This window comes from Topomyia yanbarensis, chromosome 3 (genome assembly GCF_030247195.1).
Source record: "Topomyia yanbarensis strain Yona2022 chromosome 3, ASM3024719v1, whole genome shotgun sequence".
Taxonomy (NCBI): Eukaryota; Metazoa; Arthropoda; class Insecta; order Diptera; family Culicidae; genus Topomyia; species Topomyia yanbarensis.
In genome coordinates, this window is record NC_080672.1 from 424,154,962 (window position 1) to 424,182,196 (window position 27,235).

The 27,235-nt window shown below is 37.4% G+C and overlaps 1 protein-coding gene across 5 annotated transcripts in view; it reads left to right on the plus strand.

Annotated features, from left to right (window-relative positions):
* Window positions 1–27,235, plus strand: part of LOC131687479 (uncharacterized) — a 408,110-nt gene that overhangs the window by 268,100 nt on the left and 112,775 nt on the right. For 2 of the 5 annotated variants that reach the window (XM_058971567.1, XM_058971569.1), the window contains one exon: window positions 3,117–3,168. The exons of the other annotated variants lie outside the window; for them this stretch is intronic. The gene's annotated coding sequence lies outside the window, so the exon portion shown is untranslated. The remainder of the gene's footprint in view (window positions 1–3,116; window positions 3,169–27,235) is intronic. 5 annotated transcript variants of the gene reach the window in all.

A 27,235-nucleotide genomic window follows, 5' to 3' on the forward strand; every position in this document is an offset into this window, starting at 1 on the left:
TTTATTTCGAGGACTTGTTGATTTTTCAAATCAACAAGTCTGCGAAATAAGAAGGTTTGTGTCACTCCTCTGGTCCTTTGGGATGGGACAGAGATATTTACACCTTTCCCTGTCTAATAAGCCTAGGTTAAAGCGCCTTTACTCGCTCTTGCTATTTGCTGTTTATTTTGGGCCAGGAATTGTTAAAAAAGTATATGATGTCAATAAACGAGAGCTTGTTAACTGAACCCTATGACAATTTTGAAGATCTCACACGCATTCACCAACGAATTTCAGTAATAATCTTTAACAAATAAATCTTACTCGCGTGTAATGCGATCATACAGAATGCTGTCATCTGCATCTCTCGTGATGACGACACAGAATATTTACGATTTTCTGAATTCCAGTTATAGTTAATGTTGCATTTAATCGAGATCCACCCAGTTAACCCGATGAGCATAACAGCGAGTTAGATTACAACCTGACCTGAAGCGATGGCTGGCTCATCTCTCCAGGATTCACACTAAATACAGCGGAAACGAATTATCGCTCCCTATTCTGAAATCCTTTACACTTCAGCCTAATGGATTACGATCTTCTTCTACTGCCTCAGATAGGGGAACCAAAGTGCCACCTGACTGTTTCTTCAAATCAAAACATTTAAGACAAATAACACCCCGTGCGCGACTGCCATATTTTAAGTCGAGTATCCATCCTTTTATCTATTGTTTTATTTTTGTAGGTTGTAAGTTATTTCAACTTATTTATTCGGTAAATTAACAGGTCCACTTTATATATAAAAAAAGAGCTTCAATAATATGAATGCTTGTTACTCATGGTAAAACACAGCAGATGATACTATCCGCGTACCATTTTTCCGCAAGGAAGAGTCGTGCTAACAGAACATTATCTTCAGAAAAAAAATCCAACAAGGGTTGTTGACTCCCCTGATAGCATCTGGATGAAAAATTCAACTAACCTCGCATCTAGGGTTATTTGCACTCAATGAAGAAATAAAATCGGAAAATATCCTAAACAAACTTGACCCCTGGTAAACAAAGTTTTGCTACATCGCGGTACTACGTTTCGTTTCGGAACTAGATTTTCTTTTTCGATAAACTTTGTAGAATATTTTTGTAGTGTACGTACACAGCAATTGCAGATACAACACTTCGATCCTACTGACACTAGTAAGAATCCTTCTTACTAACATACATCTAGTTACCCTTATCATCCGTACTACTACAACAAAATAGTAAAAATCCGCTCCCAAACATTGGAATGTCAACTTTTGACAAGCATTCCTCCATTCCGGAACACCGTTTCAACTTTATCCAAACAGCGATGATTGGCTACAAATGATGCCGGGAATGGTGATGAGTTGGCTCAATTATAGAATCTTCGACTGAACGTTTCGAATCGATTCGCTAGCATCGGAAAAGGGAAGACGGACTGTGCCGAGACCGAGGCCGTGTCATGAGACAGCGTATTTAAATGTACATAAACCAATATTTAGTCACGTGTAGGCTGGTAGGTACAACACAGACATCGCCTCGTCGTGGTACATTGCGCGGGAACAGTGTCAGACTCGAGACGGGTATTGACGAATTCCTAAGAAGCAGCCGGAGCACAATCTTCCCATTGAAGCTCGCATTCGGGTTCGGATACGGATTAAAATTCAACGCACCGCTGCTGGCTCATTGCTATGGCCTAATTTGGGGTTATGGTTTCAGTCGTTTAATGCACAGCAGGCTGCTTTCGGTCTTTTAACTACACGCTACGCGGTTCACCTGTGCGGAGTGAGTAGTTTTCGTTCGCTTCGCTTGCTTGGATGGGCTGGGTTTGTGTTGTGTGTTTTGTGACAGGTTTCGTTAGGCCATTTGGGGATATTGTTCATAAGCTGTTTCAACGGAAGCTCATTAAAGATTTAGTGCTGCTGTTTAGAGTGTCGTTTGCCCTTTCACAACTGGCCAGGGATGGATGTGGGGATTCGATAATGAGATGAGAGGTAACAGAAACTATCAAATATTGAAATTAGATATCACCGCCTAATTGTATCAAATTGGCTGTGAAATAAATATCAATCAAGCCCTAATCCTCAGTATCCAAAATTTTTGAATACTTCATTTTCGTAGACTTTTTATGACGAGATATTTTCAAATTTTCCACAAAATTACAAATTTGTCCATTGAAATGATTAGATACTCGAAGTAGACCGAAAATCCTGCCAACTAGATGCAAACAACGCTAAAATGATCCTACGAAATTCAATGCACTACCAAGGTTCTAATATGGACCAGGAGAAAAAAAACCCAGTCAGTGGCTTTAAAAATCATTATTATTATTGTCATTCCGTCAACCACTCGAGAAAAGGAAGTTCCATTAGTGCCGAAAGTAAAATTCTTGAGCAGCCACTTGTGTTGGCGTTTGAACTATCCACCTGTTTTATTACCCCGAAGCAAAGTTAGAGCAGAGTTGTAGCAGGTCGCAACAAAACCACTCTCGAGGTGCCGTGCGACTTTGTTGACCCCCATGAATGGTGCAACTTTCTTCGCGGCAGACGAATCTCTCGAGTCGAGTCGAGGGTCGTGACAGGTAGATTCTGTCGGGTTTGCGAAGTTTTTTTTGTTGTTACATTTCAACATTGAAGCGATCATTTGAATGCGGGGAATCGAGGAACCACCATAAAGCATTCACGAGTCGATATTTTGCTTTGTTTTTTTTTGCGCTAAAAATCGCATGTTAGTACCCACCATTGGTGGTAGCTGATTTACTCGTCAGCGCATCTTCAGGAAGGGGCCGTCCGTACTATGACCTCTTCCTCACGAGACAGGCAGACACGTTTACGGGTTTGTAGGGAGTTCGATCGTGATCTTTTGAAAAGAGAAAGGAAGTGGGCAATTTTAGATCTGCATAATCAAGGATTAGTTATACTAAGTTATGAGGTTGCTTGAAAGTGACTCTCAACCAATATGATAATTTTGTATCATTTGTATAAGTTGGAGAAAATCTCAGGCAACAACGAAAAAGCATGTTCATATCAGCTTATGCAGTACGTGTTCAACGCACCGTTAAAGACCCATTGTCAGATTATTACTAACTGGTTCCGTTCTCTCTTCACTCTTTTTTTCTAGGCAAGTACCCATTGACGGACCCCAAAAAAACAATCAAAGCACCATCTTTCGGGTATGTAAATAGCGGATTTAAGCCGAAAACAGATTGTTCCACGCGCAGTTTTGTGTGCATACAAAAAACTTCCCCCAATTCCCAACACTTTTCATACATGTTGATGGTAAAAAAAAATTCCCACGCATAATCATCCACGATAAACATGCTGAAATTATTACTTCTGCCAGGCCGACAGCGGTCCCATCATTCAGCGAAAACATTCAATTTCGTTGCCTATACACGAGAGAAGAGCGAACACCTACGGAGAACAAACAGTCGAAAATTCATGAATAAACTACGAATCCAAATTTAATCGGTTCAGTGAACGTTCGCAAAATCATCCTATTATTCGCCATCATTTGTTAGACATACGAGACAAGATAATAGCTTTGGGGGGGGATTCAACATCCAAAACAAGGCGCGCACCAAGTTCAAAGGAAGTAGCTCTTCGGCTAATTTGTAAACCATCATCATGAAGATGAAAGTAAATGTGTTTGCTCTGATGTTAAATAGATACTCGAGGGCTTCGGTTCGGTACCTGGTACGTGTACTGGTCGGCCGGTTGTTCATGTTGGCTCGACATGAAAAAAGCGAAAAACATGTTGTCTTTACATACCTATACGAGACAGCTGTCGGGGGAACCGTGAGAAAGTGCGATTATGCTCTGGCTTGGTTTGATCTTAACTGGCGAGACGAAAGCTAACTGACAGGGACGCTGAGCTTGAAAAGTTTTGATTGGGAAACGATACTTCTGGAGAAAATTGCTGTTCATTTTATAATTCATATTTCAATAATTTACAGTAATAATAAACTTAAATATTTTCCTAGACTTTTGATGCGCTAAAATATTTAAAACTTCTCTGGCGTTCTAAAGACGAAGATTCGACCGAAAATCTTTAAAATGGTGACCGACCATTTTAGACTCCTATGAAACTTTACACGATTCACCGGCATATGCAAAGGCATAGGCATTTTCCACAATCAGTAAGATTATTTGACTCAAGAGCAATTATTTAAAAGGGCGTAGACATTTCTACATGCATTAATTTCAAATTTTTTTTACCGATTACTGTATTTTATACAGCAAAACATTCTGAGAACGAGTTACACGGAATGAATATTTCTGTGCAAAAAAAAAAATGCGCTGAAAAAATGTTCTCATTTTTCACAAAACCACAATTTTCTATTTTTTCTAATTTTTTATATTTTGCCAACAAAAACCTAAAGAGAAAAGAAACATTTTGAATGTGATTGTATGATGGAGAACTTATCGATAAAAATGTTTTCCATACAACAACGTTTGACATATTTGCAGTAAAAAATAAAATTTTCTTTTTGAATGCTTTTTGCTGATAATAACACTTTTCAAAAATGTAGTAGTTCTCGAAATATTTTAAATTTTGTTTCAACCTTTTCAGAAGTTAGTCGCATTTCTCCATCTACAACAATAGGTTTTTCGAAAGGCCCATAACATTTCCTGTAACTTTCTCTTTGACATCAAGGCGATATTGTAAACCAATTGAAAGCTACATGAAAATAACCAAAATATGATCGAACTATTTAGTTTAATCATCAGACCATATGGTTGAATAGTATTTTGATTGTTTTCGTATAGCTTTCTAATGGTTTACAATATCGCCATTATGTAAATGAGAAAGCTACAGGAAATGTTATTGTTGTTGATGGAGAAACGCGAATAACTTCTGAAAAGGTCGTAATAAAATAAAATAATTGTGTTGTTGAAACAAAACTTAAAATATCTCGAAAACTAATACATTTCAGAAATTTTTTGTTATTAGAATTTTGATTTAAAATGGCGTTTTAAATCATATTCAATTTACTGCAAATAGTGTGAATTATAAAAATATGTCAAAAGTTATTGTTAGGAAATTTTTTTTTACTGAAGGCTTCTCCATGATCGAAATATACTGAAAAAAATTCTTCTACGTCTTTAAAACGATAAACATTAGATTTTTGACATTTTATGATGGGGTAACGCGAATAACTTTTAAAAAGGTGTATAATCACACGAATTAACTATTTTGGTTGTAAAAAATTTCAAATAACTCGAAAACTATCGCATTTTCGTTAAAATCATTTTAATTTAAAACGATACTTAAAATTATATTCTGTAATACAATTACAGTTTTGTATGCCATTCAGTATGAAATTTAAAAACATGTATAAAGTTATTGTTTGAAAAACTTTTTAACGATAAGTTCTAAAACATACAATCGCATGCAAAATGTTTCTTTCCTCTTTAGGTTTTTGTTGACAAAATGTAAAAAATTAGAAAAAAATAAGTTTTTTGAAACTTAAATTTTGACAATTTTTGTTTTGTTTTTGTGAAAAATGACACAACATTTTTTTCAGCGCATGTTTTTTCGTACTGAAATGTTCATTCCCTGTAACTCGTTCTCAGAAAGTTTTACTGTTTAAAATAAAGTCAGATCAAAAAAAAATTGAAATTAATGCACGTAGAAATATCTACGCCCTTTTGAAAAATTGCCCTTGTATCAAAATATTGCAATTGTCAGAGAAAATCATGAAGATTCATAAACCGAACACAACTTCAAAGTTTCGTTCGAATCGACGATAGTCATATTTTGTGATCGTCCGGTTTCTCATTGAATCCCTCATTGGCGAAAGAGTATCAGGAAATGAAAATTTTTGCACGAAAAAGATATACACTGAAAAAAAAGTTCCACAAAAATAAAAATTCATGCTATAAAAAATTATTTATACAAATAAACCATTATTTAATATTTTTACCATTTTGCAATAAAAACTTAAAGGAGAAAGAAAATATTTTAAATGAAACTGCATTCCGGAGAAACCATTAGTGTAAAAAATTTCTAATGATAACTTTAAACATGTTTCTAAATTTCATACAAATTGACCGATACCACTATTTTTTAATAAAATATAACTTCAGTTCGAAATTCTTTTAATTAAAATGTTCCGAAATTGTTTTTGTTTCAACAAAAACGATTAATTCGTAAAATTTTTGTTAATTTAGTCGCGTTTCTCCATCATAAACTATGACCCTTCAAATACTTAACATTTCAAACGCGAAAAAGATTTTTTAGTGTATTTGGACCATGAAGAAGCTTTAAATAAAACAGTTTTTCTAATAAATACTTTTCTAAATCTAAATCTGTTATGAAAAATTTCTAACCCTATGTGCGGGGTCGGGACTCGAACCCAGGTGCGCTGTGTACAAGGCAATCAATTTACCAATTACGCTACGCCCACCCTCCAATTTTTTTTATAATTCATACTATTTGCGGTCAACAATACTATTTTCTTATAGAATATTATTTTAAATTCCGTTGCAAAATGATCATAACAAAACTTTTCAAAAATGTAGTAGTTTTTGAGATATTATAACTTTTGTTTCAACAAAATCAATTATTTTATTTTAGCAACGACCTTTTCATAAGTTATACGCGTTTCAATCAATCAAGAACAATAGGTTTTGCAAAATGCGCATAAAATTTCCTGTAACTTACCTCTTACCATCAAGGCGATATTTGAAACTAGTTGAAATCTACAAGAAAAGAATAAAATAAATTAAACTGTATAGTTGTGCCATATGTTTATTGTTTTCATAAAACTTTCAAATGGTTCACGATATCGCCTTGTTATCAAAGGAAACGTTACAGGAAATGTAATGCGAAATTTGAAAAACCTATTGTCCTTCATGGGGAAACATTTTTAGGAAAACTTTCTTATTGATAGCTTCTCCACGATCCAAATACACAAAAAAATCTATTTTGCATTTTAAACGATAAACATTTGAGTGTCGATAGTTCATGATGCAGAAACGTGAAAAAGTTATTTAAAAAAGCCATGCTATTCATTTTATGTTTATGTTTCGCTTGCGCAGTCAATACTATAGCGTCGATACCATTTAACCTTCGCCAACGTTTCGATCCGAGGATTGGATCTTCTTCAGGGTTGGCTTAACATCGACAAAGTTAACCCTCGGATCGAAACGTTGGCGAGCTCATCCAGCCCTGAAGAAGATCCAATCCTCGGATCGAAACCTTGGCGAAGGTTAGAAAGTATCGACGCTATAGTATTGACTGCACAGCCGAAACATTTCCTTCTCGGGTTATCAAAAGGCACAGTAATAACTTCATTGAAGTCTACTGCAGCATATTTTTGTTTCCTTCTAATAAATTGACCAAATGTACTATAATTCGGACTTTTAATTTATTTTAATTCATTTTATTTTATTTTTTTATTTAAAATTCATGCCCACGTAGTTTACAAAAAAAACAACGTTTTTGAATAGTTGTAACGTTCGATTTATTCCAGGAATTTGGAGGAAAGGCACCCTTAATTTCAGAATCAATAGTTGCAAGTACAGGGTGCGCTAGCTGGATGTATCCTTTTTCAACATTGAACAACTCCACCATTGTTCAGCCGATTTTCACAAGCAAAGAAGTTTTTTTAGGATATTTTATGCCATTTATTATAAACCAGGTTTAGAATACAACATCGATTAAATGACTACCCCCATTTGATACACAAAAAGCAGGTCTTTTGCAGGAATTTTGCATGACATTGGACAGCATTTCGGGCTTAATCGCAGTAATTTCAGCTCGTATATTAGCTTTGAGGTAAGGTGTGCTAAAATAAACTTTGCTTTTCAAGTAACCCCACAGAAAAAAGTCTGGTACTGTTAAATCCGGAGAACGCGCTCTGGGAATTTACTCTGCAAGAACATTTTCAAACATTCTTGCTACAGCATTTTCATATTCCTACGATAAATAAACTCATAGCTAAATGGCACTAAATGACGTTTCAGAATTGTGTTTATCAAAGTCGACTGGAAAATGGTGAAATGGTTCAATGTTGAAATAGGATACATCCAGACGACGCACACTGGATTATCCATAGAACTGATGTTATAGCAATCAACGTGATTAGATTCCACTGAAACAGTGGTGCCAGGGATAGTTTCGGTGAACGGCGAAAACTAAATTAGACTGCATCTTTGTTGTCTTAGAATATAATTGAAAACAAATAAAATTTATTGATTTATTCTGCCAACTTCTCCATGCAATCGGAATTCCTGCCCGTAGCTAGGATTTTGTTTCGGGAAGGGCTTAAAACTTGTTCTGGTCTCTTGAGATACTCACTTGAAACTGAATGTAATTTTGAAAATTTCTTAGTGAAAACAGTTCCAAAACTAAGGTAATAGACAATATGTTGTCTGCTACAAGAAATGGTCTTTCCGCATTTGTTTGCTAATAACTTATTCCCTGATTTTTTCTCATGAATGAAAAAATCACATATGTGCTCAAGGGTTGTATCTTCATGACAGCGCAAAACGGTTTTCGAAAAGTCTCACCAGAATGAGTACTGAAATTCCGAAAGCAAAACTCGGCCAACCAGCCCCGATCTCCCCTATAGTACATCGACGAATTCTTGCCATTGAATTTGGTTATTATTATTAATTTATAAGCTACCATTTTCACCGTTGAAGTTTGCAAACGTGGTCTGGTGGGTGGTATATTCATACGATATGCGTTACGTCAATTGCCTTGGAACGATCCGTAGAACCTGAACCATACGAAGATCGTTGCCGATTGTTAGGACTACACACTTTAGAAGATCGTAGACACGCGTCGTAAACTACCTTCGTGTTTAAGCTTCTTATGGCTGAATATGATGTTCCCGATCTTCTATCACACCAACCCGTGTCCTTTGCTCCCGAACAATGCTGCACTCTGAAATGCACAACACCAACTACGCTGCCAACAACCGATATTAGAAATGTCCCGTCGATTCAACGATTATAACGACATCTTCGAAGTCGTCATTAGTTCCGCGCATGCCACTTTAGGTCATTTCTTTTTAGTATAGTTCATTAAGACTCAATTATTTAAATACAAATACAAATACAAGAGAATGTCGAAATTCGCTCCAAATCTTCTGATTAGGCAAACGATTTGTAGATGCGCAGAAACGGTTCAACTTCTATTCAACTCAAATTTATAATAATTTTCAATTTAAATGATGATACATTAAAGACTATTTTCAGATAAGTGAGAACAACTAATTATTTATCTATTTAAGTATTCAGATTTTCACAGATCCTATTCTTTTACGAAATTGATACTTTTTGTATCATTAGACAGGCTTATTTTTCTAGGCAATTTTTCTACTAGATCCTTGAAACTATGATAAAAGACCGACCAGTAATTTTGTTTGTTGACATACAAAGGGTGTACAAAATTACTACTGATTTCTCTACAAAGCTTAAATAAGAACTATAGCTGTATTTACTTAGATTAAGCAAATATTGTATTTGAGCACACGAATCTTACAGGTTTCATTTCGGAATTCATGGATTTTTGTACAATACAAAAGAGATGTTTCAATGAATTAATTTACTGAACTAGCCGGAATTTTATCTACTATAGGACTGTTCACTAATCGAAAGAAAATCCCCTGATTACTGTTAATTTGCAATTTACGTAAATTTTGTTAAATGTAACCAGAGCATAAAAAAATTGACATCCCTGCGTGAACATGAAAGAGAACCGAAATTCAATTCCTGCCCCCCGCGATGAATGAAATGTTTGGTTCGTTTCCCTCGTCATTCATTCTCCCGACATAGCGCATTCGGGTTCGCATATGTTCGGTTTCAGAAGCAAACTGAATTTGGTTTCTATGCTAGCTCATTGAGCGAAAATGCACTAGACATAGATTACGCAGCTCACTAATGCTCGAACTGTCCACATTATAACAAATGAATGCTTTGGTTGGCAAAGGAATTTATTTTTCCTCTGCACTCAAACATTCGATTCTGCATGGAATTTCAGTCAGTTGGAAATTTAATGAACGACCGAATGAATCTGAATGTCAGTTTCGATAAGCAGAAATAGTTAACTGATTTTGAAATTTCGAAGCACTGAATGTAACATTGATGACATCACTAGAATTACTCGAAACTATAAATATGGGTGAACTAAATAATTTTAGCATCACACTTGCAAATCAAAGAAAACACATCGCACTTGCTTCTCCTGTGCCAAAGAGACTTTCTTTCAGATTTCTATGTTTTTAAATTATTGTAATTTATCAGATTCTATGAATCTTTTGCAAATTTTTTTGTCAGCGGCAGTTTTCGTGATGCGAAGATGGAATTCTATGTGTAATTGTTCTATCGCATTATGTTCTGTACTGCATATCTCCCATATGCGATTTGTATCTGCAAGTAAGCGGTATCCGATCTTGTAACCGAACATTGATTCTCTCACCGTCCATTTATATGAGGATCTTAATTACAGCATTGTCAATGGCTTTAAATCATTCAAAATCAGTGATTTCGCCTGATCCAATTTGTTGAACGCTATGAGCGCAGAATAGGGGAACATGGGGAGACTTGACCAAGCGCAAAATTCTATTTTTGGCTATGGTGTCTTCTATTCGAATCTTAAATTTTTTTCAAAAATATTTTTATACTTGTTTCGATCCCTTAAGATAATTTAAAAAGTTTGGAATGAAAAATCCTTTCCTTACAGAAAATATTACGTGATTAATAAATTTGCATTAAATGATGTAATTTTTTATCAAACTTTGTATGGACATATCTACTCGACTACTAATTACTATTAATGTACTAATATACCATCTTAATCCTTGTGACGCAGTGAAATGATTTTACATAAATTGGAATATTGGAATAGTTATTACTAGAATTTGTATGACATTGAACGCAATAACTAATGTTGGGGAGACTTGACCAAGATTTTATCGGGAGACTTGACCAAGGGGCAATTAGCTGAAGAAAGATACAAAATTCCTGATATTTATTATGCTTTGGTATCTACTGTTAATGCTAATCACGCCAAAAAAAAATCCACCTCAAACACAAGTCATTATATTTTAGTATTAGTAAACAAAGTTAGCAATAATAGGACTGATTTCGTGATGTGTGAACATGTAATGCAAGCAGCACAGTTAGTCCTTAAAAAGAAATCCATTAAAAAAAATCGAAATTTATCAAATGCAACCCTTTTATATTTTTTACTGCTACATAAAGATCTCGACAATATGGAAAAAAATAATTACAGTATGTTTAATGTCATTATTTTTTGTTGCGATTTTTCAAAATTCTCTTAGTCAAGTCACCCCGCAGCAGGGAGACTTGACCAAAAAAACGATCTCAGAAAAACTTTTGTAACTTTTTAAAAATAAACCATAAGTATAGCCTCCATTTTAACCTTCAGAAAATGTTCCTTATCACAAATATTCGGTCTTATGCGAATCATCACTAATCACAGTATTTGGCCGGTGCACAACTTGCTTCTGCGACTCACTCATCTCGACAGATTACTAGGGCATACTATAGTAGAAGTTTCCTTCGTTCTTCAGACAAGGAACACAATATAAAGTTACCTTTATTTGTCATTCGCTTCACACCGGCTGAGACAGAAGCATAAACCATACTGAATTTCGTGACGATTGATTTTGGTTGTTGGAAACAGCAATGTTCTATCTTTATCTCAAATCAAACGAGCTACATGCTAAAGTCACTGATAATAATGTTTTAGAAATTTATTTTCAAAACATTTCGGGGAGGGGGGGGGGGGCTTTATCCACCTAGCCCCCCTCTAGCTACGTGCCTGATTATAAATGCTACAGCAATCCAGTTGAGCATAGGAAGATAGAAATTGAACATTTTCTAGTACTGTTGGAGAAGTATAATCCACTGTACTTTTGTTAGCCACCTGCTGTAGCAATTGAATGCATTCCCAAACCAATTTAAAGGAACACGTAACTGAGCTCAAAGCTTTAAGGGCCGCTTGACTATCAGAGAAGATGCATATATTTGTATGTCTGTAGTTACGTTGTAAACAAATCGTGGAACATTCAATTATTGTCTGTACTCCCGCTTAAAATAAGGTTGGCCATTTACCCATAGGTATTGATATGTTAACTCCAGGACCAGTTACCCCAGTCCCAACTTTGTCGCTCTATTTAGAACCATCAGTGTAGAAAACTGCTGATCCTGGTTTAACAGTAGGTCCTCCTGTTTCCCATTCAGTGCAGCTTGGTTCGTTAGGTTGGACTTGATTAACTACAGTATAATGATAGCAAAATGATTCACCACACAGTGTTCTTGGCAAAGGATTCTTCGAAATCGATTTTCTAGAGATAATATTTCCTGGAGATTAGAAGAAATATTACAATAGTGATTGATTTCAAGAACGGTGTGATTTGTCCAAATATTCTCCATTGTATACGAACTACGGAAAAAATGTTCCCAAAATCAAGCGCCATGAATTCTGGAACAATCACGTTTTTACGTTACAATAGCAGGATCATGAACTAAGCTCATGCGTTTTATAATTATGTTCAATTTATCTTAAGTAATGCCAGCATAACGCATTTATTAGTGGAGAAATGTTTTTGTTGTGTGAACTTCATTCAAGGTTTCCGCCATGCTAGTACCAAATCGATTTTCTGCTCGTGAACTAGTCCACAACTTTCTGAACGTTATTCATAAAACAGTGATTTTATTCATAGACATAAGAACACTATTCAGAGTCCGACTATATGAGGTGAACCAATTCATGATGTATTTCAGCTCGCAAAAAACAAAACAAATATATATTTGGATATTTTCTCGTTTCTCGTGAAACTCTAAACATCATTCATGAATCTTTTCAATCTTCGCGAACTAATTCATGGTTCCTCATATAATAATCACGATTCAGTATCCGTGCTCCCTATCTTCTCTTCTCGTTCAGAAAAGAGGAGCTAAAGTTATCTACTGTGACCAACGAGGCAAACAAGTTTCTTGCCCTTTTGTCACAGAACCGCTCGATAGTTACTGCGCAAACAATATAACAATATATCGTGCCCTACCTACTGTGTGATAGTGATGAGTGTCGGTGCCCAACAAAAAGCAGCCCCGCTGCGGGCGGACTGTGTTGCTGTTGATTTTTGGAAATGTCCCGTAAGACTACCTATTCAGGACGTAGAACAATTACCAGAAGTGTAGATGAAACTCAATCTGGCAGAAGTCATATTTTCCTTCAAATGCGTCATATCACACATTGCGTGCTGATTACGTTCATAGTTTAACTGAGTCATTCAATTTGCGGAACAACATGCAGTACCTCGTCGAATGCGGTAATGTTAAATATAGCATCTCCGCATATATCGAAAGTGATACTATAGAAGTTCGCGTACATGATTTGGCTCCGCGTTTTCGAAACAGCGTAATAAAAAAATACATGCAAAGATTCGGAGAAGTATACTGCGTTGAAAACGATACATGGAGGAACTTTTTATCGGGTATTCCTAACGGTGTTCGTATGGTGAGAATGTGTGTGACTAAGCAAATTCCCTCATACCTAACCTTCTCAGCGTTATAACACGATGATGTTCGAGATAATCAGACAACACTGGCTATGCACCCGGAGTAGATTCCTACGTGCCAGTTCTGCACGAAGAGGCTACATCTCGCAAAAACCGTGCACAGAAACTGTTAAGGAAAATTCGACTAAACCCAGCACATACCCATCTTACGCTTAACCACAAACAGCTGCAAAGCTAACATCTGCGGATCAAGCAGTAACAAATATCTAACTAACAACGATCACGCTCAATGTCTCTAAGCCAAGAGAAAGACACAAACTGGAACAACCGACCGCGAACAGTATAAAAGTAACACAGATGCATAGTATGGACGGCTTAGTTATGGTAATAAGAATGAATAAGAATCATAAGAACTAAAACTAAACATGCTCAGGAAACAACCACAATAACACAAACAAACATTCGAATTAAGGCCATGTATATATTTGACGCAAACTCGTTGTTTGGAAACAAAAATAGTTTCATAAACAAGAGGATTAATTCATAATTTCGAGAACTTTGTCACGATTTTCGAAAACCGGTTCACGACCTCGTGTTTTCAAAGACACTTATGAACGATTTTTTCCAAGTACTTACATTCGAATGTAAAAATCGTAGGAGGGACTGGGCCAATTCGGACCTAGTAAGGGTTTGTGAGTTATAAAATTGGAACGAGTCAACCGATTTACAAATACGATTTTTCGTGTATAAACAGGTCTGCGCAAAAGTACATGAAAGGTTCGAATTACCCCAACCCTGTTCCAATTCGGACCATCCATTTCTTATCGATTTTTTTGTAATTGAAATTTATTCCTATTTTGGTCTTATTCCTATTTGGTTTTCACTACATTTCAAATTGAGAAACTTTATAGTAAATATACAATAAAAAGTAGGAGCTGTGACAAATTACCTAAAAATAGTTTATGAGGTATAACGTCGAAGTCTGTCAACCGATTCGCAAAAATTTATATTTTCCTGAAAGTTCGACCGACTGCGCAAACTTTTTCTTCAAACGGTTTTTTTTGCGATCGCGTATCAGATCGTATATACTGCAGAAGGTCCGAATTGGAACAACTCATATTCTATTATTCACGCACCAATTAAACGAAAACAGTTGACAGTCTTGCCCAAAACAAGATATTAAATGAGAGGCTGAGCCTGAGAATAAGAGTAGTTTAAAATTTGTTTAGAGCAAAAGTGGGCTGAAATATTCTCCTTGATGAGAAATGGTATATTTATCACATCAGGCAAAAATGGGTCAAATATTATTTAGCGCAGTCTTCCCATATGCACATCGCACACAATGTTCACTCTGGTTCTGTGCTCATATTAAACCCACACTTCGTGTACGAACTCAAACACGCTATTTCGTACCTAAACACGTGCACATGTTCACCTGCACAACTAAACCCCATGTACGTACACGGTGTGCGTACACATCGGTTCGTGGCACCAATTTTCTCTTTTTCACTCTCATCGTCACTAGCGCTGACTCTTTTTGCCATGTGCGAATCGTTCTCGTGTACGCACCCGGTGTATGTACATGGATATTTGAACTAGAGTTTGCACATCGTTCGCTTGAGTTCGATGTTCGAGGCGAACTTGTACATCGAGACGAAGCATGTTTAAAGTTGAACGCGTGCACGAAATTTTGTACACAGGTACAAAATTGTCCATGTTCATGGGAAATCTGATTTAGCGCAAAAATGGTTCGACAACATTTTCAGAGCAAAAATGTTATAGAATATTAACCCAAATAAGAAAATAATACATAGGTTCATAACAGGCGTTCAGAATATTTCCTATTCGGGCTTGTGAGTAGAAATCGTGAGATTTAGGATCCGTATAGGTCCGCAGACACCGAAAATTGACGGTTGTCGCCATTTTGAAATCCAAGATGGCGGCTTCCGGTTACCACAAAATAGTGAGAATCATCATCAATATCGAAGTCATTTGAAGAGGAGGTGGTCAGTAGACATCGGCAATTCATGATGCCATTTTGAGATTCAAGATGGCTACTTCCGGTTATCGCTAAATAGTAAGAACCATCATCGGTAGGGGTGTCATTCGGAAAGGACTGATCAGTAAACATAGAAAATTTATGATTACCGCCATTTTGAAATGCAAGATTGCTTCTTCAGTTTGCTACAAAATAGTGAGAATATGGGTATCATTTGAAAGAGAGTGGTCACTGGCCACTGGTCAGTATGTAACGATTCCTAGTACACAGGATGTTACATGGCTAGCGTTACGATCTTATTAACACTATGGGTCCTTTCTGATTGAAGTTCGTACATAGGACGACATGATATGATATGAATAGATAACGTTTCGTGTACAAAGTGGGTATAGGACCAAGTTCTCTCTGGAGGTACCCTGGACTTGGTGGTGAGCCCTGGTTCGGAACTCTTTTAAACATGGAGTGTCCCATACCAGGACTATCGAAGATAAAAAAAATGCCAGATGATCTTTTGGGGCCCTTCAACCCCTCATACATACGCCTGCGATCTTCCAAACAGGATAACCCTCCGGTGATGAAGTGAACCGTTCAGCACTTATTATTTTTCAGACACTCTAATCTCGGCCCTAGCAACATAGATCCATGCGTTCAGTTGGATTAATAAAAAATAACGCTTATATCCACTAGACAACACGTTCTATGGCGCCACGACCGAAGACTAGTGATAAGAGGGAACTCACTCTCTTCTAGCATCTGAACTCAATACTGAAAATTAAGTATCATATTAACGGCCCGCACGATCATTCAAGACCACACGCGAAAATGCAAATGAGCACACAGTTATAAAATCAAATTTATACCAGCAAAGTTACACGCTGGAACACGCGACATACAAAAGCCCACATGATATGTTGACTTGCAAACGCTCGAGCCCCTCGCCATGATATACATAGGGGAACATGTAATCGCGATCATCAACGCTCAGCTACACCCATAATTTAAAAAAACAGAACAATGCCTCGATGATTTAGTGAAATCTATTGCACTTATAATCTGATCAACATGGTCTCAACGAACCAATAAACGCTTATTTCCACGCGATCGTAAAATCCCTACGCGCGCACATCTGAACCGTTCACTTAATATCACAATCAGAATCACGGCCCGCTGCAATTGGGCTTAAGTAGTGTTTTAGTGGGGGATATTTCCTGTCTCGTCTGCAATTGTAGTGAGTGCTTCTGATAGAGAGCCCTTCCGAGAACCTAGCTCTACAGTTTCACCAACCATAAACCGGCGACAAAACCATATTTTTTCCTATACACATACTACCAAGTGTTCTTCTCATATTAGTAGCGTCTGGCTCAAATGGCGCGTTCCCTTTGTCTTTTCACTGCCTTCGTCGTTACTAAATACATACAAAACAAAACAATAAAGCCCTATCTTGTCACGTAAAATTTTAAGGTCACGTAAATAAAAAAGCCCCCCCCCCTTCTTTCGATTCTACGATAATAAATTGTAAAAATAGCGACTTTCGTTTCGCTATCAAATCCTAATAACCCTAATCACTTTTATTTGCACTCAGTAACTATCAGTAACACCAGCTCAAACTGCTGCTGGGGAGAATAGGTGTTGGTACTAAAATTTTCAGTTTTAAATTATACAGAGTGATTGAACATGAGGTTTTTTTTAACATGGCATTTTTTACTGATTAACGGGTGCTAACGACAAAACGGTCATGACATTGTTGTACAGTGTTGTTGGCTTACAACTTACAGTGGCTCACCATCCTCAAATTGTTCAATGGTATTACGAAAATCAGTGCACTGTGAGGAATGAGTTTCATGCACTCCGACCATACTATGGTCGACGTAATTGGCAAACTAAGTTCACTATTCGCCATATAATCGAAAAGTTAGGGTCGCAGTTCGCGTTATTGGGTGATAAGCGACCAAATCGATCACATCCTGTACGCGCAGCGAAGAAAATATAGCGTCGCTTGCCGAGAGTGTACACGATGAAGTCAAAGCCTATCTGGATAAGTCTGCAACGATTGAAGTATTGGAAGCCAACATTACTCGAGTAATTAGCCAGATACCACTTGAAATGCTCGAACTCGTCTTCAAAAATTGGACCATCGTACACGCTGCTATGATCAAGCTTTAAAAGCAATTGTTTACAAACAATAAATGGCAAAATATGTTCTTTCGAGCGAAAATAAAGATTTCGCGATTTAAATCATTTTATTATGTTTTTTGCTAGTTTCACAAAAAAAAATCATGATGAACCACCACTGAACCTGTTCTTAGGTCGTTACATGACTCGAAATTATTTTCCCCAGTCGGAGAACCTGAGTGTATGTAACAGTATTCAGTTTATTCGAAGCAAATTTTTAAACGTACTTCAAATACGGCAACAAAAAGAACAACAGTGTAAGGATACTGAAACATTTGTACTTTGAAACTCCTGTATAAAATAGATAGATATAAAATATTAATGCTATAAAAATTAATACCAATCAGTACTTTCTTTTGGTCAGGTGACATTACTTTTTGTTCGACTACCGAAGATCGCTTCGGATTAGCTTCGAAACTTTTTGAAAACAAATCAAAACTGCAACTGCTCTAACATAACTAAATCTTCTCACCCATCAAAATCTCCAACTAACCCCCGCCGTTTAGTAGGAGCAAACCCAGTGGAGTCTGCCCGTTCTTTAGAAACACCTACAGAAGCATGGTGGCAGATGTCTTAGTGATAAAAACGCCTGAGGTACATCCGAAGTATGGAACATGTGTGCCAATAAAACATACGAAGCGATATAAACTTATTACCCAATGTACATATAAAAATATATTGAAAGAGGACGTGGCTGTAACTTCTGTGGATATCTAAAAACATTTTTTAAAAGCTTCAATAAATCAGTAACAAAAATATAATGTATCGTATCTAAATTGCAATTAAAAGAAGAGTAAAGGTATCATATAATTATTCCAATAACCGTATGATATAAAGATATAAGAAATAGAACCAAATAGAACACATTATTGATGAATGTTGAATCAGGCGCTTGATTAAGTCTCCCTATGTTACTGAGCCGAGGTAGAATTGAAGCTACTCCATTTGAGAATCCATGTGACCGATCCACGCTCTCTACAGATTGATGTGTACCGTAACACCGTTGGTTTTCCTCAGAGAGAACGAAAGCACTTTCATTTCGGTCTGACTGACGTAAATAAACTGATGGAAGCTGGCGGCAACAGTGCGCCCCTTTTTGACTTTTGCATCACTGTTGGATGGAAGCCGCAGTCATGGAAACAAAACATCTTGTGCTTCTTCTGTCTGACCCTGACGGTAACCTCCCGCTACGGGATGGCAGCATGAATTCTAAGTTAATTTTATTTACATAATTAAATAGAGTCTGTTCATTATATTTAAATCGAGCTCCCGGGTGTTTGAATGAATTCCATGGCGTACAGAGTAAGGAAAGGAGAAAAGGAGAAAAGTGAAGCAGCCAAGCCAATAGTCTCGTAATTAGATCGGTACGTGCAGACCGCACGCAGTTCGCATCGTCTCCGTTGAAGCGGAAGTCAAACCCGAGCAGAAGAAAATAACTTCAGAATACTAAATTCGGGTATACTGTACCCAATATTTGAACACCACAATAAGGTATTGAGAAGCCTTGCATAAGAGGTAAAATACCTGAAATAATAACTGAGACATGTACTAGGTATAACTAGTTGATAGTGAAACGAGTTATTATAATACCTGAATAATAACAAAACCTTTTCAACCTTCCAATAACAAAATTCACTGTATGGAGGTATTCACTAAGGTATTGATTTGGAATTTGTCATAATCACTGGAATACATCAATAATCCCAAAATAAAGTATTATACCTCATTGAGGTATTAAGCAGGTATTGAAAAATGTTTCTTCAATACCTGCTTAATACCTCAATGAGGTATTAATAATCAATTAATGTCAGGTTTTGGTATGATACCAGAAAGTAGTATGCTCGGATTATTGGCCAGTTATTTTCTCCTGGTCGGGAAGCGAAGGATACATATATATCTAGAAAAACGGTCCTCAAGGTTACGACTGTTTGCACTTTGAATATTGGCCCTGGGGGGAACAACCCAGAATTCTGAGCAGCTAATAAACACAGCAACGCTAAGCTTCCCAGAATTCTAATAAGAGTGATGATTCTTGACTTCGGAACCATTAAGAATTCTTGTTCAAGCCTGGGGGCAAAATATGTCGGCACTGCGATGAAAGACGTGCAAAAATGGCTATTGAATTAGGATGAGTGTACTAATGGACACCCCGGGCGGTCTTCAGTCGTGCGTATTTAATTAGATCGAACCGGGTCGATGAGTTAACAGATCTGTTTGATTTGTGAAATTCAGAAGGGGACGACGACATTGTTTGGCGTCCATCAAAAGCGGCTCGCTCTGGAAGGGAAAGTTTCAGCAAAGTGCTAATTTCGTTGTTTTAATGGACGCAATAGTTATCAGCTGGATCTAACAAATTTGTGCCGAGATTGAGCCAGCGGGGTATCCGGGAGCAAGTGGGGGTCTTCCTGTCGGGAGATTCAATATTAGATTACTGCAACACTTTATTTACTTGTAGGAGCCGAGCTGTCCGTGAATGAATGTACCTGCAAAAAAGTTAGTAAATATATCTTACTTTTAGGGAGATTGATCATTAAAATTAAAATACCATTTGGAAGGGCTTATGATATTTAACGATTTATGCGTAAATAATAAATCGCATGATTTTGGAAAAAAAACCACTACGCTTTGGTGCGGTAGCTAGACTTGCCCGATCTGGCGCAAATTTGGAGCAGACACTCCTGATGAGACCAGTAATCTTATGGGTGAATTTTCAAAAAATCGTATTTTTTCTGAACAGTCCAGTGACTATCCAGACTATGTCAAACAACCTTCGAGTACAGTATGGCCGTACCAAACCGTAACGCGGATGGCATCGTGAACACTAAAGAATAGGATTGGACAACAGTTTCAAGCAAAAAATGCGTAGTTATTTGTTTAATACGCTTGCAGGCAGATATTTGAAAATTGTATGTAATGAACTGTACAAATCCGCTCACGCAAGATTTTTTTTAATGCAGAGGTTTTAACCTTAGGCCATTCGCCTCTTTTCGGGTTAGAAAAATTTCTTTAGAAAATCTCTAACCCTATGTGCGGGGTTGGGAGTCGAACCTAGATTAGCGTACAAGGCAATCGATTTACCAACTACGCTGCGTCCCCCCCCCCTCTCTTGCAGGAATTGTTTTCGATAAAATAAAATAAATTTGGTTGAGTACGACGGGAAAAGTTGTTAGTCATTTGAATTGCTGTATCCCTACGAGTTAGCAGACGATTTACCTATCTTTCCGGTTGAGATGAGCTTTCAAATATGCATTCCACTCGCTAGTCAATATGTTTATCATTGATAAATACAAGTTTGTTCTCCATATTTGAAATTTCGGGTCAAATTTCTCATATTTAAAAGGTTTGGGTTCGGAATTTTCAATTTCATTTTTTAACTTTTAATAAATGTCGGGCTCGGGTCGGGTTCGGAGTTTTCAGTTTTAAAATTCTCAAGTTTGAGCGGGTTTGGATTCGCAAAAAATGAACCCAGTTGTTACCAGTTACGTGCATTTTGATGGACGACAAAACCTATGTCGAACAGGAAGATTATGCTCCGGCATCAGCACGCTCGGCGTAGTGGCCCTTTCTCAGCAAACGGTGGATTCGGGCAACAGGAAACTAGAGACCGGCACGAAACGGTCGGGATTTGGATTTTTCCTTCAACTTTCCTCCCTTGCCGTATCCAGGCATAGCGAACGTATATGTGGAGTAGCCAGCACGAATGTAACACACTCATGATGCAGAATTCACACACGACCTAGGACCGTCTTAAGACTACTCCGGACCCCTGCCTGGGTACTATTGAGCGAAGGGGCCTCCAAAATTGAAAAGACGCAACTAATTAAGAATAACATTCTATGAATATGATTAAGCGTCCCATCATAGAGATGTAACCAGCAAATCGTATTTTACTACGAGTTTTCCAAATTGTAACATTTTGTAATGGCAACAGGAAAGATAAAACAATTGAATGAATATGCTTTGCGTTTTTATTGATCGCATAATCAAATGCGCAGTTAGCAGTATACTGACAGAATTAACAGTAGTAATTTGATCTCCTTAGCTACATTGCGCTGTTTGAGGTTGAAGCTCCTAGGCCTAGAATTTTTTGATCTAGCAAGCAATCTGCAGTTGCAGCAGGTGATGTCAGACTTATTTCACAACTAAGATTATGAGCATAGGGGATTTATCACAAAAAGTACTTTCAACAAGAAAATGTCTCTATCGATTTGTATTTTACAAAAAATGATCTTTATTTTTAAAATAAGGGGCTTACAAAATTATTATCCTTGGCATTTTGAACGTGAGCGGTAACACGTTCCTGATGTGATGAACCTGAACACAATGCGGCTTCAGAAAAACCACATTTTGTTTTTCAGTAAATATTCAACTTCACTACCACAAGTTTCTGAAATCAAACAGTATTATATTGACAAATCTCCTTCAGACGATTTAGAAACAGGATGATTCATTTTTGAACCCCGGGTATCTTGCTGCAGGATATGGAATAACGATTCTTTGGTTAGTCAGTTACCCATAATTCATCATTGCAGTTGTCGTTAAACCGGTTTAACCAAAAATAAAATCAGCCACTCGATAATGTTCGACTAAAAAAATCCAAAAAGCCTCATAAAAATATTTTTGGAATCAAATAAAAATAGGGTAACTCTTTTCTTTTGAAGTTTTAATGGCTCGAACAGTGCAGACAAATAATATGATGTTATGCGCCTATCCTAATCGTGGGGCCCCTAAAATCCCGAGGCTCAGTGTGCCGTGCGCAAAGACGGTACTGATACGACCCCCGGTTTTGTACTCGGTTCAGTTTACGTTCGAAGCCAAATGGGCTGGCCATCGAATGAAATCAGTTTAATTTCATCGTCAAAGAGGTGGAGCTTCGAATAAAATCGTTCAAAATTTGGGGATCGGTGCATGTAATCAGCGGGAACAAATCAGGAATGAGCTTCAGTCAAATGATTTAAAATCGGTTTTCCCGTGAGTGTATGCTAATTGCGACCAGTTGGCGAAGCAAAAGTTTTTCAAATTTAATCTTTTGAGTGGTGCGCTGATAAGGGCTACGTTGCTTTTGGCTTCCGTTACTAACACAGCCCTCTCGCAGGATGATGGGATTGGCCGTATTGAAAACATCATCAAGCCACAATAGATTTAATAGAGCTATCTAAATATAAGGACCTTGGCTCTTTTTAGTTTTTATTTTCACCAAGTTTTTTTTTATTTCGATTATAGAGGTTTTATCCTTAAGGTCATGTGCCTCTTCGGGTTAGAAAAATCTCTTATGAAAATTTCTAACCCTATGTGCGAGGTCGGGGCTCGAACCCAGGTGCGCTGCGTACAAGGCAATCGATTTACCAACTGCGCTACGCCTACCCCCGTTTTTCACCAAGTTCTAATACTAGAGGTTAATTAGTTCTCGTGTTAATAAACCAGAAATCATTATGACTACTCAGGATCCGAAGTCCGCTTTAAGATGTTGATTACAATACGCCTCGATAGTGGTGTATCGAGGAGAACTGATGTGAGCCTATTTTCTGTTCTATACTTTTCCTCTCTTTACCAGCTCACAACCCACAATCAAGCAATAAATAAATAAATAAATTAATTAATTAATTAATGAGAATGTATATGCCATGGCTGGTAGTGTTTGAAGTACTAATGTATATTTGTCATGCGATGATCGTAATTTTAGCTGCATCTTGTACCTGTCTAATCTATTACATCTATCATCTATTGCTTTTTATCTCTTCTTTTCGAGTTATATACTGCCATTCAACATACATTCAGCTGGGTCAGTCAAAAAAACACCCATATCCACCGGATAACACGTTCCATGGAGGGAACTTACTCCCTCCTAGTTTCTAAATCGCACACTAAAAATTTGATATTAGCTTCACGGCCCGCGCGATCACTCAAGAACATACGCGAATATATGAATGGTATCACAGTCACAAAATCGAATGTTTACACACGAGTCACATACACGATAGCACACGTCAAAGCACGTTAACATACACCTGACCGGGAACCCTAGCAATGTTGGGGAACCGTATACCGAAAATTTAATATCAGACTCACGGTTCGCGTGACCATTCCAGAACATACAACATGTGAATGGCCACACGGTGACAAAATCACGTCAGCATACAAACGTTTAAGCCCCTCGCGATCATCCAAGCAACCTACGCCCGCGATCTCGCAAATATGATAACACCCCGATCATAAGGTGAACGTCTTAGATCCTATACATTTACAAACGCGGTCTCAAACGCGAATCTACTATCGTACGTGTTCGCGCTATCATGAATCGGTCATGTCCTCGGTACCAACAGTCTAGGTTCAATTGGACCAATTAATGAAAAATAAAACAAAAACATAAAAAATAAGAAAAAAAAACTTTTATATAATTTTATACAAAATTCAAAGCTTTTAATTAACTCCTATATCCAATAGACAACACGTTCCACACGGCGACATGAACGGGATCTCTGGTGATATTGGATAACTTCCTTTCAGAATCTGAATCGTACATCGAAAACTAAATATCAGAATGACGGTCAGCGCGACCATCCAAGAACGCACTCGAATGACTACACGATTACAAAATCTGATGTGTAGTCGCGAAGTCACACACACACACGAGCACACGCAACAAACATAACATACGAACGCTTAAGTTCTTCGCGATCATCCACGCGCACCTACGTCCGCGATCGCGCAAACTTTATGACACCCCAGTAATAGGGTCAATGCTTTAGTACTCACAAAATTACAAACACTACCTCAAACATTAATGCACAAACGCCCGTGTTGGCACGATAATTAATACGTCACGTCTGGAAAAAATAACGTTCATATCCACTAGAGATCACGCTCCATGACGACATGACCGGGAACTCTAGTGATATGGAAGAACTCACTTCCTTTTTTTATCTGAACCGTACACCAAAAATTAAGCATCAGATAGACAGTCCGCGCACGATCATCTAGGAACACACGTAAATATGCGAAAAGACACACAGTCATAAAATAGAATTTATACACACGAAGTTACATACACGTTAGCACACGCGACATACAAACGCACACGCGATCGAACACGTTAGCGTACAAACGCACGAGCCCTTCGCGATGATACACGCCCTCGCGAAATCCCTACGCCCGCACATATCTGAATTGAACAACAAATATCGCATTCATGGCCCGCTGTAATTGGCCTTAAGTAGTGATTTAGTGGGTGGTTTAGCCACGGTCCCAGCAAACTAGGTCTCTATACTCACTCCTAGCATCTGAACAGCACACTAAAAATTTAGTATGAAATTCACGGTCCACGCGATCATCCAACAACACACGTGAATACACGAATAGGCACACGGTTACAAAATTTAGTTTATACACGCGAGATCAAATACATGCATTAACAACACATTAACGTTAGATGTTTGACGACTGGTTACGAAACATTCACAGATACGGATTTCTCAGTCTGTTATACTTAAGCAAAAGATACATTCATAGATTGCCCGACGTTTCGGCCATTTTTAACGGCATTTTTCAAGGAAAATCTAATTTACGCGTTTTTGTCGAATTCGCTAGGAAAAAAAGATAGGTGGGAATGTCAGAGACATAACCGGAGTGAAGTAGAATACACTTGAAGTTGAATACACTTTAGCCTGTTAATACGAATACTACAATTTTGAAAATCTTCGGATAGGTTGTATTAAAACCAGCTATTTCATTATTTCTAATGGAAATACCGAAATATCGGTACACGTACATCGAAACCTAAAATTTTCGAACATATTTATCCTCATAAGGTATCCCTGAAAAGAGCATTTAATGAGAGTGAAACAATTTATTTGGCAACAGCATAGAATAGGACATACTTGTAACGTTATTTCGCTATTTCCATTAGAAACACCGAAATAACTTATTTTAATAAAACCTTTCAGAAATTAGTAAAAATTGCAGCATTCATCGTTAATAATACTGTTAATACAGCTTAAAATGTATGTTACTTTATTTCGGTAATGTCATTAACATTACCTACCCATCTTTCTAATCTAAAACAGAAAAACTGTTTTGAAACCCAATAATTGCATAACCTAAGGCGATGTAAAGCTACACTTTTGTGAAATCCCGACAAAAAACAAAAATTCGTCTTTGTCCAACGAGCTTTCTGTTCCGTTGTTGTATTGAATTATGCCCCCTTGATGTGATGAAGTTTATCCCCGCAAAAGTACGTTTTGCCTTGCCCATTTTTCAAAGTGTAATTTATAATGATTTTGAATCATTGCAAATTTTACATGTTTTTCAACATTTTGCAAAGTGTTATGATGGCGATTACCGGGGGAAATGTTGGTTGAATGATATTTATTAGATTCTCCCAATTAATGTTCAATAGCTAAACTATGATCATATTTCCTTAGAGGGCGCGTTTTACCCCATGGTTTTACGGATCGTTCTTTAACTGTGTTTATAGCATGACAATACGTGAAACTTTTTTTCAGTTTGCTCTGTGGACCGAGTATTTTAATTTTCCTCTGGTAGTGTAAAAATGCTCTATAAACTTCCAAATAAACTTTCCGAAGTAACTTGTATCAAATCATAAACAGAAAATCATAATATCAGCATCCAGTAAGCCAATACCATCTCCTTTAAACAACGAAACAACCAGTGCTTATCTAATCGTTAATCGCAATCGCACTACCGCTTACCAGAGGAAAACATACTAGTTACAACTTCATTATATACACCACAGCGCAGTTTGAAACGCGCGCCGTGGTGAATTTATCTGTACACGCACCTAACGCCACATATAATTTACAGAGCAAGAGAGCGCGGTTCTCTCACCAAACCACCCCATCGCCAATCCATTTATTCAGCTCCAAAAGAAAGAGCTTTCTGCTTTTTCTGTGGTGTGTCATCATTGTATCTTCCGTGTATGCATGAAACTGGAACGCCCGTGCATCATTAGAATGGAATGCTACCACCGAACATTGCGAGCTGACATGAAACGCAGCAGCTGCTACGCTTACAACGTCAGAACACAAACTAATGAATTACGTTCCCTTTTTATACGTGTCGCAGCTCATTCGATGAAAAAGAGGCAGACTAATCATGGATCAGAAATTACTACTTTCATAAAATCCAATATTTCCACTATTTTTAGTAATTGTATATCCTACAGAATTGAATACAAAATGGTTGTACATATTTCCAATCAGCGCGCTAATCTTATTTTTCCATTCAGTACAATGGCAGATATTCACGTTCAAAAATATTCTCCGGGTGGGAGATTTTTGTTCCAATTGTTACTGCTTTCTAACACGGAGCTGCACAAATTAATCCACGGAGATGAATCCTAATATCACCTTCTCTGCCGGTGTTGACATACAGTATGCGGACATCTGACAAGTGGACTTGCTGAAACCGACTGAAATGACAATTCTTTCTGATCAAGATTTGCGGCTTGGTGCATGAAATTAGCGAGAACCAATCAGGAACGAGCTTCAGTCAGTGTGTGTATGCTATCCTACATCCATCAGAAATGAAAATGATGGCCTCTGCTAGGAG